The sequence below is a fragment of the Chlorocebus sabaeus genome, chromosome 7 (genome assembly GCF_047675955.1).
Source record: "Chlorocebus sabaeus isolate Y175 chromosome 7, mChlSab1.0.hap1, whole genome shotgun sequence".
NCBI classification, from domain to species: Eukaryota; Metazoa; Chordata; class Mammalia; order Primates; family Cercopithecidae; genus Chlorocebus; species Chlorocebus sabaeus.
Window position 1 is genome coordinate 63,776,572 of NC_132910.1, and position 14,802 is coordinate 63,791,373.

The 14,802-nt window shown below is 38.8% G+C and overlaps 1 protein-coding gene and 1 pseudogene across 10 annotated transcripts in view; both read left to right on the top strand.

Moving 5' to 3' along the window:
* Positions 1-14,802, top strand: part of ALPK1 (alpha kinase 1) — a 140,474-nt gene that overhangs the window by 21,551 nt on the left and 104,121 nt on the right. The gene's annotated exons all lie outside the window — the stretch shown is intronic.
* LOC140712014 (regulator of telomere elongation helicase 1 pseudogene) overlaps positions 1-14,802 on the top strand; it is a 35,631-nt pseudogene continuing 20,829 nt past the window's right edge.

Genomic DNA, 14,802 nt, shown 5'->3' on the forward strand with positions numbered 1-14,802 from the left:
CTACTACAGGCTAATATTTTTATTTTTATTTTATAGCAATGAGAGTCTCACTGTGTGCCCAGGCTGGTTTCAAACTCATGACTTCAAATGATCATCCTGCCTCAGCCTCCCAAAATGTTGGAATTATAGGTGTTAGCTACTGCACCAGGCCTGATCTCTCATTCTTGACATACACTGCAAGAACTTGCAGAGATGCCCAGAGCTCGTGGTAGATTGTCTGTCCCAAAACTATTCTGTGAAAGTAAGAATTTTGGTTACCCTGGAACATCAGAGGGGTTCAATAAATATTTGTTGAAGCAAATTAATTAATTAATGAGAAGAAGGAGAGACACTGAGTAACCAAAAAAAAAAAAAAAAAGGCAAATAGAGTGAATCCCTTGAGGGAATAGTTTCAAATTTCAGACCTGATAAGGAGGAAAAATCAGAAGCATAACAAAAGCTAAGACATTGTAGACTACTTGGCTTTGTAATAAAATACCTAAGCACATTACTTCATGGAAAATGAATCTAGGACTCACTATACAAAGTAATCACTGATGAAGTTCAAATTACCTAAGGTAATGCACCTATCTCCCTAAATCAGCATTACAGTAATCACAGCTCTTTATATATGCAGCCTTTTGGCATGGACCAAATTTCTTTGAAAACTTTAGACACTATTCACATTTACCAGCCATGACTTTTCCCCCAAAATTGTAAATTGAACTACAAATCAAAGTAGATCATATGAATAAATTCGGTCAGACTTAAACACTTCCTTAGAAATGTATAGTTTAAGCAAATGAAATATTGTATCCTCTGAAGATTCCCTTGAAGGGCAGGAGTTAAGCTGAAACATTTTGTGATGGTATTAGAAATGAGGGACTTGAGGCATATTTAGGACATTCAAGTTCAAAGTCCAGACTCGTGAGTAGAGTTCACATTTACACTGATGATTGTAAATACTCTTTCTCCGGACCACAGTAGTCGTGTCTATAAAACTTAAGGGGGCAATCATACAGAGTTTTGTTATCGCACATCTCAACTTTTAGCCTCCCTGCCCCCTTTTTCCTGGATGCCTTCCAGTCTTCATGAGCCACTGCTGTAGTATCGCTGCTCTCCATCTGCTGCTCTCATAATTGGAGATTGATTGCCTCCAGGGTTCACAAATGTTTCAGCAACCTTAAATAATTTGAGCTTTTAAGCAACTATGAGTTTTTCAGGCACTCCAGGGAAGGCCTTGTTTTTAAGATTTGTAATTCCCCTCTTCTCTCCGCTCCCTTCTACCCTCCCAAGGGATTTCACCCAGGCTTCCCTAAGGCCCTGGGTGAGAGGCTGTGTGAACGAGCAGTGCCTTACTCAGAGTCTCCCCTCACACTCAAACTGGTGCCTCTGGATGAGCCATCAAAGCCTTTCCTACCTCAGCATGAGTGCCTGGCCTTCCTAGGGCTCTTTCCCCTTCTTTCCTCAAGTTTATGGAAACCTTCATCATCCCTTTATCTTTGAAAGTCTTCGCAGTAGAGATGATCATCGTTTCTTTCACCAGTCAGTTTCTCCTTCCCAACATCCCATTTTTACATAATTTATTTTTCCCTGACTATTGAGATTGTCCATGCAAACCTCCCTGCTACCAGCCCCTTTGTTGTACACCTGATTAAACGCTGGAAGGAACAAGCCATACATTGTGCTAAGATTTTATCCTTAAACTAAGGACGCTGCAACTGAGTTAGTTTCTGTTAAATGCTTGAGTCGAGAGGTCATGCAAAGCCATCGTAAATGGATCAGATGAAGATGGTCTACAGGGAGAGATGAAGTGGACCTTGTCTGTTTCGTTTACCTCTTTAGGTACTCTTGCCCCACCTACCTAGCAAGGTGCCTGACACATAGTAGGCATTCAAGTCTTTATGGAATGAATAAATCAGACTGTGGAGAGAGAGAGAGAAAGAGAGGCAGCCTTGCACTAACAGCTTTCCGTTTCCTTGTTCTAATTCCACATGAGGACTGTCTGCATTTCCTGTCCTCATGTCCACCAATACATTCCCCTTTATGCCAAAACTAGTTTGGGTGTCTTTAATTTCTTGATGGTCTTCTTAAAAGGCAACCTCCGAAGAAAAATATGACAGAAACTCCAACTTAAGGATGCTTTTGCAGAGCAGGCCGCAGCCCCTCTGTGTACATAAATCTAGGCATTGCTGATTGAACAGGGGTTCATTTAGAGCCCACAGGGAGGACTCCAAATGAATAGAGGTCTGATCAGGAGGCACTTGCCAAGTTAAGCTCCAGGAAGAGGAGGAGCGGGTTACGGTTTCACCTTGGACTTCTGGAACGCTGTTGGACTAACGTGGTGGTGCAGGAGGCTTCTCTGCATTTCTGCCTGTATTCTCAGTCACTGTGCAGTACATCAAGAAGGGTCACTCTTTCCTGCTCACTGAAGCAGTAGGGAGATGCCCCCTGCCCAGGAGAGTATATTTCAAAGTGAGGGGGAGAGGGTAGTTGAAAAGCCATAGGCAGTCATTCTACGTTTGAAATATAGAAAAACAAAATATTCAGAGACAGTATGATGAATTTGTTCACAGTGCAGGTTTGAAGTGAGACAGATCTGCATTCCAACACCAACTCTGCAACTTACTAACAAGCTCTGTGATCTGTAATAAACTGATACTTTTATGTTAACCAAAGAAGAGTGAATTTTTCTAACAAGTTAAGAAATATGGCACTAAAACATACACTTTTTTCACTATTACCTTTTTACCCTAAATCCCTGAGTGATAACGTAAAAGAAGAGTGCAGTCAATATCTAACAGGAGAGTAGTTATACAGTAATAGCCATCAGTTGTGGCATCAATCAAGAATTAGTAGTATCACCTCCCTGAATAGGAGGCACACGTGAATTCTCATATGCAATCTTCTGAAGACCTTAAAAGCAATTTGTAAATGATATGACCTGTAGATGGCGAACTTGGATAGGGGGAATGCTAAGCAATAACTATCTAAAAAAGAAAGCAGTGGTTTTTGTTTTGTTGACGAGAGGACTAAGTAAAGTCAATACATTAATAAGTTCTGTTTATGACCACAGGCCCAAAGATTCTTTGCTGACACACCAGGTTCCTTCTGTCTGTGGACAAGAGCCCACTCGCAGTCATGCCCACTGTTGCCGGACTAGACTGCATTAGCTGCTGGTAGAAAGGTTTTGGCTCTGTTCACACTGGCTGCTAGTCATTGATATAAGAGCAAGAAGTATCAAACGGGGAAGGTAAATAGCTTTCCTGGAAGTCTCTTGGGGAGTGCAGAAATGCATACGTAACACTACTTAATTATCTGACTACATCCTACATGTCCAAAGTATCCACATCTTTTGATCTAGATAAATAATTATACCCTCCCTTGCTCGCTTGTTGCCACTGTTGAGTATTTGTTCTTCACACTCCCCAAGGCAATCCTTTAGGGACCAATTACCATCCTTTATTGACATCATTTCACTGGCTGACAGAGACTTTTGGAGTGCCACACCGGGCATTCAGGACTCCTAAGAAAGCTCTTTAATACTTTTGTGTAATCTCTGTGCCTTACGTGAGAAATATGAATTTTTTTCCTTAAAATTCTACTTCAGAGTACTCGTTTTACCATCCCAGGTCACATTGCATATATGTGGATTTGTGGGGAAATTAGTGTGACTTCCAAAACTGTGCCTGCTCATGCGGTGGCCTGGGATGTTTTGTTGGTTCTTTCAGCTGTGAAAGAGCCCGGCATCTCACCCAACATGATAGATTGATGAGCTTGTGCTGCATTAGAAAGCAGGGTCATTATCCCCAGAGAGCCTCGCAGCTTGTGCGTCAGGTGAAGGGACATCACTAGGCTTCCACGGTGCCTCTGCTCTGTCGTTTATCACAAGGCTGTAATCATTTTCTACACATTGGCCTCCACACAGATGTGTGCTTCTAGAGTCCAGAGACTGTGCCGTTTTCATCCCTTTACCTTTCACATCGTGGAGCGCCGGCATATAGTAGGTACTTACGAAAATGTTGAATGAATGAAAGAATAAATATACGTGCTTGGGAAGAACAAGGCGGCAGGAAGGAGGAAAAATCAGTTTAGGGAGAAAAAGAGGAAAATAATCCAAGCACTTATGGAGAATTGTACCCATATTAGACAAACAGTATTCCTAAACAATAGAAAAAGAGAAAAGCTGAGTAGACTCTGCCCAGTCCAATCCATTTATTTTTACCAATCAAACTCTGAAGAGACTGACTTATAACTGAAATGCTAGTTCACTATTGCCAGTAAAGAACACATCTTTCCAGAAACTACAATGTTTGTGTTCACTGAGAACATAACACCTGCCCAGACCCACGTATTTCACTTTTTTATTTCAAAACAAAGAAAACCCTTGGCTCTCAGGATGAGGCCATTTTGGTTTTGGAGTAACTTCTAAAAGCCATAAGGTTGCAGTTAACCTAAAATATGAAAGTATAAAAGTTATCGGAGAATTCAGAAATTATAAGATGTTATCTAAGAGCGGATTTGGATTTAAAGGCACCCATTAGTAGAAGGCAGACTTCAGGGGATGGGAGTGAGGAACAATCAGGAATAGTCTCTGGAAGACAGTCCAAATAAGAGCAGCAATATATCACCCCATGGCATTGCTCATGAGGTTGACAATGGGGCCTCTGAAATCACAGCAATGGTCAAGGACATGAAGACACGCACAAGGATGGGGGGTATAGGCCTGTCATGTCTGTACATGGTAAGCACTTAATAAATACTGGTTGAATGAACAGGCTACTGTGTGACCAACCTGCTAAGGGGAAGCCACAAACTACTTCACTAAAAGCTCAGTTTATTTATTTACTTACGTATTTACGTAAGTACATGTGAAAAGGAATTGAAGTGACATGCACTACTAAAATGTACAAAAATCCAGTGTAAGGAAAAGTTAAATTGAAAAACGCTGATCAGAAACCATTTGGAATAAACAAAGAAAGAAACTTGGGTCCTGGAAACCTGTGTTGAATGAATCATACAATAGAGCTTACAGAAAGTTCTCAGCCTCCAGGCAACCAAGTCAGAAGAGGAACAAGCTGGTTTCATCAGTCAGTAAAGGAGTGTGTGTAAGTTCATCCGTAAATGCAGACTTATTTTTGAAACTTAATTCCAGGAAGAATTCATTGCATGAACACTTAAATAAGACAAAGGAGACATTTGGCAACAGTTTTATAAAAGTACCTACATGTCATTCACAGACTAAGCTATAAAGGTAATCACCACCATTGTAGCCTGTATAAATTAATAGGCAACAGGGAGAGGGGAAAAAAGAAATGGGTTAAGGTATGAACATATGCACTACCACACAAACAGGGAAATATGAATACTGGCAACGGTCCTTGTTTTTGCAACTGGTTAAAAGGCTAGAGTTATAATCTACTAAATCTAGCACTCCCCGTGATGTGAGAGGTTCTACTTTCACTTTTTCCCTTTGATTCCTGGACCCATGTGACCTGTCCTTGGGTGAAACACCACCATATATTGGTTATTGATTCAGAGAATATACCATTTTCTCTACACCAGTATTCGTGCCTCATGTCTTCCAGCTGGCTCTAAAATGGAGTATGTAATAGATTATTGCTTTGCTCTATAAGGCCAGCTGCTCCAGGGTTATGGTATGACCAATGAATCCTGTGGGAAACGCCCTGTCCTGTAGCATCCTTGGCCAGAGGCAGTGTTGTATGGACTAATGTGGGTGAATTAAGCTTTCAGTAAGTCCACAGACAGTATTGTTAAGAGAAGCATAGCAAGGGAGCCAAACCTACATCCAGAACGAATGTCCATTCCAGGGAGAAAAACTGCTACAAATCCATGATGAAAGAGGTTCACTATGTACAGCCAACAGGAGGTTAGCTGTTCCACCCTCATCCCTCGGGATTAGAGCTAAATGGAGGGCTCACTATGCTGGCGTTTCAAGCATTTGATAGTGGTGGTAGTCAGATCTGCTGTGGTGAGGGGAACTTCATGTGATTGAGTCCATGCATAATAACCTCCATCTTTGTCACCATGGCTACTTTTTTCTTGAACTCATTGAGGAACAATAGTGAGAGTAGGGAGACAGGAAAACTGACATGTGCAGTACTGGTCTTTTGCCAGCTGATTATTGAGAGGGTGTCTTCTGTAGTGGGAGCCCTTTGGTGGACATTTACATGGTGCACAAGTATCCTGATATCGTAAACCCATTCTGTGAGGTCCATCCATATCCATACGTGTATCTCTACCCTAAACCTCCTTGTCATTATCCTTCAATCTTGTTCCTTTCAATTTCCTCATCATCTAACCCAACCTTTCAGCTCTGTCTTTGAATTGCACTGTGATTTTCTTTCCTTGTAGGCAAAGTATACAATTTGAGTTAACACTTAAAGTCTATTTATTGGGAGGATTTATCTTCTCACTTGTTTCTCATGACTGACAGTGAGGAGAGCTCCAATGCTGTATCAGTTGCATAATATGACAGTATATTATGCATAAACATCAGTAAATCAGCCTTGGACATTTTCTGTCCTGTCCATAGAGAAATCCCCATGACACTGTATATGTGGGTCTAAGGAGATGTGGCATCAGAGCAAGACTAGTAGGAGAGTTTGAGCCACTTGCTCAGGAAACTTTCATATGCCTTTAGCAGTTGCTTAAGTCTGATCTTGTATATGCCTCTTCAACTTGATTATGGAGAGCTGCTGTGCACATCCAAATTTTCAAACAGGTCAATCAAGTCGCATCTGATTCGGATGGGCAGCTCAGGTCTCATACATAATCAGTTGATTTCTTATGTCTAGACACTCAATCTCTAACAGTACCAAATAACCACCACTAGGTGAGGTTTCTCAAGGAAAACAGATATTTGCCAAAGAGATATGACTTTACCCTCAAGTCTGGGGTCTGTGCTATGATAATCTTATTCAGGAGTTCCATAGGATCAATATGGCATCCTGATTTGCCACAGTCACTCACTCTACAGTCCCAAGGGCTAAGTGGCAAGAGAGGTTTATTCTTTAAACTGAACTGGCAAAAGAATGTTCTTTTATTTCGGACCTTCCTTAAATATAAAGCCTATGGTTTATCAATAAGGAGGAAGGAAGAATACCAGTTAATTTGCCTGTGTAATACTGAAAGTCCACCAAATATTTGTGCCTCTTTCTTCCTAGAACTGGATGCAAGAAGGTACATTAAAGTGACTTTCACAATTTGAAGGGGATATCTCAATATACTCCAGATCTCTAGACCCCCAGAAACATCAGTGAGTTAGTAGATCTCTGAACTTTTATGGAATTTTTCTCTTATCCTTAGTCACATGTAAGCCTTACCAAGGCATCTTGTGTATTCGCTAATTTATGCTCAGCAGATTCATTGACTGGTTGCCATCAATTACATGGCCGTGGTCGATGTCCTATGAAATGGTGAAATGATCAAGGTCCCTGAATATTAGGTTATGACACAGTACAGTCAGGGAGCCAATGTAGGAATTCTGCCACTTGCTGAGTAAGGTCTTCTCTAATTCTACATATAGGAACTTGGAAAATAAATACAGGATGAACGCTTGGACCTAGAATGAACACACTGAGATACATTTCATCCAATATTCCATTTATCACCCAACCCTCTTAAGCTTTCCTTCTGATGGTTGGATTGTAGTGGTGGTATATGTCCCTAGGCTGTAGCTCAGAAACAATTCCAATAATCTCGAAAACGTCTAACTATTTTAGTTTCTCCATTGTACATTTACCCTAGTGAATTACTACAGATCACTTTGGTGAATACTAAAAGGAAACCTTGAGATGCAGTTTCAAAGAACTTGGCTTCAAGGGTTCCCAGCCTCCATTTCATGCAAGGGGCTTTGGGTCTATGAACCAACTCAGTTCTGGGAAGTAAGAGACTATGAGACTGTGGTCCCTCAAGCCACAATTCTATTTGCCAGGCTTAGGATTTTCAATTATAATACATAGATGGAGTAAAACCTTAGTGTACTGCCTATGTATTAAAGCTGAAGCTAAAGGTCCTTGCAGGTCAAACCATTCTGATTACTGATCTGGCCCCGCATAATTATGCCCACCTTGCCTCTTGGTTTATGCCTCTCCAATATCCTCTCAATTCTAAAGAGAGTATATCATGGAGCACATTTCTACTTTCATCCCCAGATTACAAAGTATAGTTGCCATCTTGCTCTTTAGTGATGTGTACTTTCTCACTAATATGTTTTGTAATGCCTTGGTACTAGGACTATCCCTGGAATGTAATTAGGAGTGATACGCTACGGGGTTGAGTGAGCAGATCACCCTCACAAATCTATTCTAATATTTCTCTCTCTAGGTATCTGTATATCTTCATCCACAGTATACTAATTTCTAACAGCTTGACTTCCTTTAGTGTAGGCCAACACTGAGTTCAGGTACCAGCCAACCAACTGAACAAATGGTCATAACCAATCCCACCTACCAGAACTAGCACAATTACCAGAGTCTCTGGTAGAAGAACCCACATTAATGTTTGACCCAAAGGAGCTATATTCCTTTCTTCTTCCTTCATTTAGCACTTAAGAATCCATTTGCACACATATTCCATTAGTTTCTGTTGACATAAGTTAGAAAAAAGAATTCTACAATTCTATTGGTGTGTAAGCCCATTCTCGTGTGGGTATAACTTGGTCAGACTCTCCTTCTGATATTTAGACACTTCTGCCACACAGCCTAACAGAAGCACGAAGCTTCTTAATGCTTTTTCTTTTCCTTTTGTTTTTGTTTGTTTGTTTTTGGATTTTTCGTATGTGTGCGCTTTTTTTTTTTTTTTTTTTGGGTAAACAGCATAAATAGGCTTTATTTTTATTTATTTCTTAACTTAACATACAGCAACACTGATATTTTGTTTGTTCTTTATTTTATAATTTTAACAAATGTATAGAACTGTGTAATAAACACCCTGATCAGGATACAGAACAAATTTCCCTCTAAGCACTGCCTTAGATGCATATCACAAATTTCCTGAAGAAAAAGTTTTCCAGGCCGGGCTCAGTGGCTCACGCCTTTAATCCCAGCACTTTGGGAAGCCAATGCAGGTGGATCACTTGAGGTCAAGAGTTCGAGACCAACCTGGCCAACATGGTGAAACCCCATTTCTACTAAAAATACAAAAATTAAACAGGTGTGGTGGCATGCGCCTGTAGTCCTAGCTACTTGGGAGGCTGAGCCATAAGAATCGCTTGAACCTGGGAGGTGGAGATTGCAGTGAGCCAAGATTTCACCACTACACTCCAGCCTGGGTGACAGAGCGAGACTCTGTCTCAAAAAAAAAAAAGAAAAGAAAAGAAAAGTGGTTTTCCCTATCCATACTGCCAATAAATGAAGCTTTGTTCAGGGCCATGTTAACACAGCAAGTATCTAAATAATATTGATTAGGATAGTGTATACTATGAGGATATCAAATTTTAAGGTGGTTTTAAAGTTTTAAGGTGGTTTTAAAGCTTAGTTCTTATATAGGAATCTTGGCATATTAATAGGGCATATATATCCGAGGGGATCTAAGGGAAAGTTGCGATAAGGAGGAATTTTACCTATTATTTTAAACTAGGTAACTCAAAAGCTTTTCCAATGTTGGACCCAAATCCTTATGCCATAGGATTCTTTTGGATCTAATTATTCTTCTGGAAGCTGGATGAGAAAAAAAATCCTAGGCTACTTTGTTTTGTATGATCATTGTTCCTCATTTACAGTTACTGCTAGAGCCAGAAAGAAAGATTGGATAACAAGGGTCTTGGATTAGCTTTTGCCAACCTATCACATTCCAGGGGTTCACAGTGCCTACGTTAAGATCCTTTTTGAGTCAGGGAAATGCAATCATTTGATTTTGGGCACTTATTGTGATTCTAATCATTGAACTGTAGTCTTTTCTAAAGAACAAGATAAGCCAGATGATAAAGGTTCTTTTCATTTTGCAAAAGGTAGATATGAATGCCTTTGCGGGAGGTTGGTTGGATTCCTGTCCTCCTGTAGTATTGGATGTTCTTAGCAGGAAGTAGAAGCTGGAGCCATCTTGGGATAGAAATGAACAAACTCACTGGAATCCTGTTTGACAAAATGTGGCAGGACAGGGACCAATATCTGTGTGAGGGGAGTTTCTGAGTACCAGCTTTGAGAGACCTGCATAATGGATATAATATTCAAGCCACAAATTCTGGAGGCCAAAATATAACTCTTTATATTTTTCGATGACAGTTTAATCTCTCTCTCAAAATGCCGTTTCATCTGAATGAGGGAAAGCTTGACCTAGTTAAATCTAAGCAGATTCCAGTAATAAAGGGTCTTCCTCATTAATTCTTGGCTTTCTTGGACTTCTCCTGAGGAGGACAGGTGCAGGGCTTCCACAGAAGGATCATGTTTCAACAGCTCTGATTCATCCCTTGCGTTCTTGGGATCTTTATCCAATCTGAATGGATGTGGGAAGTGCTTATTTTTTTATAGCATGTAAGTCCTCTGTCATGAATTTTTCATGGGGCTTTGCATTCTGAAAAAATAAACGAATGTAAAACCAACCAACCAACCAATCCATACCCTTGGCTGGAATCTACCTCTCAAAACGATTAAATCTACTTTTGTTTACTGCTGTTTCCCTAGTGCCTAGAATAGTGTCTGGCACATAGTAGGCACTCAATAAATATTTGTTGACTGTCTGAATGAATGAGTGAACAGAGGAATGAATCAAAGTGTAGGTTTTCACTTGCTCTTTTTAGACCTAGTGATCCCAGCAGAAAAGTAATCAAATGAGCAGCCACACTCAGTGGAGATAGATAAGGAAGTACCCTAGGCAATGGAAAGTAGACTCATTAAAAGAGTGGGTAAAATGAGATTCAGACAGGTGTCACTTAGTGTTGAATCCAGGGAAGACAGACACACATAAACTACATTTGGAAATATTAATTTTCATGTCGAAAAAAAGCTTTAACTCTAAGCAAGTTGCTCAATCTCTTTGGGTCATTTGCCTCTTTCGTAAATTGAGATGACCAAAAATTAATGAATGAAATTTAGCTGAATATAATTTTCAACATCTTTATGGAAGTATAATTCACAAATCATAAAATTTAGCCATTTTAAGTGTATAATTAAAGTTTTCCTCCCGCTTAAATAGCTTGAATCCATTTCTTATTAAATATGTAGTTGGCAGTGAATATTTTGGAGCTATGGATGGGCAACAACAGCATCTTCTATAGTTATCTTTTTTGTTCATGGTCTTGGTCAGGTATTAATAACAGAGTTATGCTGACCTTATAAAATGAACTAGGAATGTCTTTTATTTTTTCTATTAGTTATATAATCTAAATATCCCAGAAATTACATATTTCCAAAGAATTTGGTGGAAATAGACTACAACCACATCTGAATCTGGTACCTTTCTTGGAAATAATAGACAAATTTTTCCACTTATTCTTAACTAGAAATTGCTTTTTTCTTCAACCAATTTTAACCATCTATTAAAAATTATTCTAGAAAATGTAGTTAATATAAGTTTTCATGTTTTAAAATTGGATTTGTACATCATAGTTTATTATACTTCTGAAGTCTTAATCATAACAGTGTTTTTATTCCTTTTTCCATTCTGAAAAGAGTCCTTTTTTTCATTAGATTTTCCTGAAAGCCACTGTACTGACCTTTTAAACAACTAGGTTTTTCTATTTATCTACTTTTTATAAATTATTATTTTTTAAAAAAAATTATGTGTATGCATTCCCCCAACTTCCTAAGTTTTAGTTTGTCTCTCTTTTTACTTATTTGAAATAAAAATCACATTTTATACTTCTTTGCTTTTATTATTAAAGATTATAAAGCTATAAATTTTCATCTAAACATAGTTTTGGTTGCATTAAGTCTGGAAATGTATTGGAAAATGACAATAAGATGGTTTTTGAGTGCTATTGAAACTTCCAAGTGTTGGACTGGGTGCAGTGGCTCAAACTTGTAAGCTCAGCACTTTGGGAGGCTGACGCAAGAGAACTGCTTGAGGTCAGAAGTTTGAGACAGACTGGGCAATAGTAGTGAGACTCCATCTCTACAAAAAATTTTAAAAAGTAAAAATGAGCCAGGGATGGTGACATGTGCCTGCAGTCCTAGCTACTTGGGAGGCTGAAGTGGGAGGAACATTTGAGCCAGGAGTTATAGGCCACAGTGAGTTACAATCATGCCACTCCATTCCAGCCTAGGCAACAGAGTAAGACTGTGTTTTTAGAAAGAAAAAAAGGAAAGGAAAGGAAAAGAAATTAATTTCCAAGTGGCTCAATAAAAAAATTTAATTTTGAATTAATAATGTAGAGCTTTTATGAGTTGTGGTCAAATAATTTTTTCCTTTTGAGGATTTGTGAAGTATCTCTTAAGTCTGCTATACTGTGAATTTTCAGAAATGTTCAGTAATAAGTTTAAATATATATTTATTTTGGATAAAAGCTGAATGGTTTGCTAATAATTTTTAAAATGATTTTGATTAATAAACGACTTTATGTAATTTTTCTTTTGAGAGGGAGTCTCACTCTGTCACCCAGGCTGGAGTGCAATGGCGTGATCTCGGCCCACTGAAACCTCTGCCTCCCAGGTTCAAGCGATTCTCCTGCCTCAGCTTCCTGAGTAGCTGGGATTACAGACACACGCCACCATGCCCAGCTAATTTTTGTATTTTTAGTAGAGATAGGGTTTCACCATGTTGGCCAGGCCAGTCTTGAACTCCTGACCTCAGGTGATCCATCCACTTTGGCCTCCCCAAGTGCTAGGATTCAGGCGTGAGCCACCGCGTCCGGCTGTCATTTTAATTTTTAAGTATGTTCATACTCAAATGTTTTTTCCCCGAGGAAAACTGTTTTTGAGTACAATATTTTGAATAATTGCAAATCTACCCAACTCCATACCTTTTTTCTACCTTGTTTAAATTAGAAAGTGATGCTAAACAGACAACCAGAAAAAAAATATATAAGGAATAAGAGGAAAAGCCTACAGAAAAGATGCTTAATAAATTTCAAAGTGGTGCAGTCATAGAAAAATGTATACCTCTTGGGAAAGGTATTTGCTAGTGTCTGGATGGCTGCAAATAAAATCATAAGGTCTTTCAGAGTATGTTTTACCTTGGAAGTGAGTGGAATGTAAGAACAAGCAGAGAGTTACATTAACTATAAATAAATATCAGCCTGAATATAGATATTGCCAGAATTAAAGGAAGATGGCATGACAACTCGTAGCAAAGTTTTCATTTAATTTCTGAAAGTGCCAAAGTGGTTCACAGGAACAGAGATACAATTATAACTGGTCATCTACCTCATGGTCACCTCAGGAGAGCAGGCAAAAACTACCTGCTATGTAGTGGGCAAACCTACTTAACCCCAAACTCAGAGTTCCTTCCACCGTGCTGTAAAGCTCCTTTAGCATATGCTTGTGAAGAAAATGGCTACTTTAAATAAGAAGCACTACTGAGAAATGTTCTTTACTCTGCATGTATCTTCAAAAATATTTGAAATTACCCACAATGAGAGACACAGGTGTGTCCAGAGCTCTTAAGTCAAGGGTAAAGAAGATGGACCAAATAATGAAGGGTATGGGTTAGTTTGTACAAGGTTATCCAAATGAGGGACAACCCTGGATCTGAGCACAAATCCTGGCTCTGAGTTTCCTGGGCGTAAAAGCAAAAAAGGATAATATGTTGAGGTTCAGATGTCCATAATCAAATAAGAAGAAATATATTTCTTTGGCATGAAAATCAAAGTGTCTCTTGCTTTGAAATCATAGGACAATTTACTAATTGGGGCTTTAAGTAAAATAACATTAGATAGTATAACAGACATCTTCAATAGCAATTTTTACACAATAATTATTTTAAAATTACAGATAGCTTATAAACCAATTATTTGTTTATAAATTAGTTAACTACAAGAGAAGTAAAACAAAATCAGTCTTCTTTATAATATAGCACTTTTCTTTTAAAAAATAATTTAAGCATTATTAAGGGAATGTCATCACTAGAATACGGACTTCACTAATTTTCCTTTGTTTTCACTAAAAAAATACTTTTTCTGCAATGTTGTATAATTTTTAGTTTGCCATACTTTGTTGAAATTGGATCACTGCATCATCTATTGGCGGCTCAGTTGGATATAGCCAGCTGAGTCGTCTTTGTCTATGGAAAAGTGAGCTACCTAGAAATTATGCATCTAAATGTTTAATGTTGCCCTGCAAAGCTGTGACATCGCTGAGTCTCTTTCTCTTGATTATCCAGGATCAGATTCCCTAGACAGAAGGTGTGGTTAGCACTTGATCCTAATCAAAGAACCAAAAATACTTGGATATAGTTCATTTTAATCTTAGTTGAAAAGATTGTGGATAGATACTTAGGAAAAAGTGAAATCAGCATAATATCGTCTCTTCAAGTGCAGTACAGCTTTCAGAATGGTAACTTGGATTTCAGCCTCCTTGTAACTCTCCTTGATGAAAACAGAAGGATTTCACAGCACAGAAAGCAGAGGTTTATGAGTCTGGATATGGACAGACACACAAGAGAACTCTGTTCATCGTCTTCAAAGTGATGCAGCGATGGCAAGACTGCTGCTGTGGCCACATGTAATATAGCCTGTAGCTCTTTAAAGAGGATTAGCTTTAGCGCGCTGGGAGCATTCAACGCTGGATTTCATGTAGAGCAGAATATGCTAATGAAATGTAAATGTCTACGGCAAACATTGCGTAATATAGAAAACCTTCAAAACTGAGCTTTGTCTCTTGCATGGTGGGAAACCAAACTTTATCATATCAGAAAAAAGTAAAA